Below are 2,249 nucleotides of genomic sequence, written 5' to 3'. Positions count from 1 at the left end.
GGCCTCCACCCCACTCTGAACTTACCAGTAAGGCAGTGCACCACCCTGCTTTGGCTCACCCTCTGTGGACTGTACCCACTGCCTAACCAGTCCCAATAAGCTGAACAGGGTACCTCAGCTGGAAATGCAGAAATCACTTGCCTTCTGCATTGGTCTCATTGGGAGATGCAGACTGGATTTGTTTGTATTCGGCCATCTTGCCAACAGATCTCAATTAGGAAAGTTTTCTTAATTTCTCAGGTATATTTTCTAGGTTGTTTACTTTTACTCTTTGTTTCTCAGGAATGCTAATAATTCATAGATTTGGTTGATTTACATAATCCCATATTTCTCAAAGACTTTGCTCAGTTTTAAAGATCAGTTTTTCTTTATTTTTGTTAGATTAGGTTAAAAAGACCAGTCTTCAAATTCTGAAATTCTTTTTTTTGCTTGGTCCAGTCCATTGATAAAGCGTTAATTTATTTGGGAATTCTTTAAGTGAGCTTTTCAATTCCAGACACTCTGATTTTAAGATATTTATCTCTTTATTTTCTGGATTGCTTTAGAAGTTTGTGTTGATTTTCTTTCCTTTTTTTTTAGGTAATAAAAATTTATTGAGAATTCTTGGGTTAGGGGCTATCTCTTCTCAGTCTTGAGGAGGGAAACAACAATACAGGAAATCATTGAAGAATTATACACTGTCCCAACACCCCTGGCCAGAACAGGGAGGAGAAAAGTAATTCCACTGAAAAAGGGCTGATCTCTGTCTTTCTTTATCCAGGAGGAGTTTGAAGGATACCTGCAGGTACAGGAAACTTTCACACGATATTGGGACAGGGTGGGCCCCTAACTGGCTTCTCAAAAAACTGGAAAGCAGATTCACTTTCTCTTTGAGGGTGAAATTCTTTGTTACCAGGCTCATTTCTTACCCTTAATGAGGCTGCCATTATTTCCCCAGGTGAAAGTCTCATCTTGTAGGTTCAGCACAAAATTGTCATCAGTGAGACAGATATGATTCTGTGATGTGATTGTCTTGGAGATGTTCTGGGTTGGCTGAATCTTGTGAATTTTGATGTAGCCAGGCTTCTTGCCCAGTGCTTCCCCAAGCATCTTGACAGCCTCGGCTTCACACTTGGCCTGGGCAATCTTCTGCTGGTGGTGTAGCTTTGCTTTTTTTTTTTTTTTTTAAACTAGGAACTGGGCATTCTGGGCCTCCTGCTGGACCACTTATTTGGTCTCTACAGTAGCTATGTACTCTCAGCTAAAGCTCAGCTCTGAAATGGCTAAATCATCCCATATGAGACTGAAGTCCTTGGCTCTGTCAGCTCCTATTGAATCAACATAGATAACTGGGCTCACAGTGTAATCGGCTGTAAGGCATTGAACTTGGCCACCACTCTTTTGAGCACTTTTTTGACAATGGGTGGCATCACTCATTCTTTCTTGTCTAGCCCTAGGTGTTTGTATATGCTAGGAAGCTCCTGAACATTGGGTTGAGACACCACTCACAGGGTTCGCCATGTGCAGGTCTTTTGAGCCTGTGGGGGTGGAAATTTTTCAAGATCTGGCCAAAATGTCATAGTTAATGGGGTACTGAGACTAGGGGATCCTGAAATGAAGCTTTTGGCCAGGATAGTGTCCTGCTGCATGCCACCAATATGATTAAAGATGGCTGTGTTTGCCTTCCATGGTGAACATGGATTTGTGGACACCAAAGGCCATAGTGCTAGTTCCTAGCAGTGGCTTCAGTGCCATGACCATGCCTCAGGACTCAGTATGCAGCCATTCCTCTAAATCCTTTAAGTTCTGGGCCATGTGTGATTCTGAGGTTATTGCACCAGAGGTCAGAAGGGAGTGCCAGCCCACCACTACCCAACTCCAGTTTAAGGATTGCACCCTTCACATGAGAGTTCAGGCCTGCAATGCTGGCAGGAGAAAGGTGTACTGATTTTCAACCCTGCCTTGGATACCAGTGAGCTTCCTTGCAATCTATGCTTTACTTTCTTTATCTGCCATTGCCATGTTTCCATTTTGGTTATGGACCATTGCTGGAGAGCTGTTGTAATCCTGTGATGGTATCATTACATTCAGATTTTTCATGGTGCTAGAATTCTTGCTCTGGTTCCTTCACATCTGGAGATGCTAGCACTTTTAATTTTTGTAATTATTTTCATGCAGGTGGAATTTTTTCTTTTTTTTATTTCTTTTTACCAGCTGGACACTGCCACAAGGCCAGTTTGCTGGTGTTTTCCTCACTGAGATCTGGGTTG

The 2,249-nt window shown here is 42.4% G+C and overlaps 1 pseudogene; it reads right to left on the bottom strand.

Moving 5' to 3' along the window:
- Positions 1-825: 825 nt before the first annotated feature.
- LOC116553693 lies at positions 826-1,530 on the bottom strand (annotated as a pseudogene).
- Between the last annotated feature and the right edge of the window lie 719 nt (positions 1,531-2,249).

The sequence above is a fragment of the Sapajus apella genome, unplaced genomic scaffold (genome assembly GCF_009761245.1).
Source record: "Sapajus apella isolate SASKATOON/1434 unplaced genomic scaffold, GSC_monkey_1.0 scaffold13, whole genome shotgun sequence".
Classification (NCBI taxonomy): Eukaryota; Metazoa; Chordata; class Mammalia; order Primates; family Cebidae; genus Sapajus; species Sapajus apella.
Note: the sequence above shows the minus strand (reverse complement) of the source record. Positions and strands in the feature narration are given on the sequence as shown.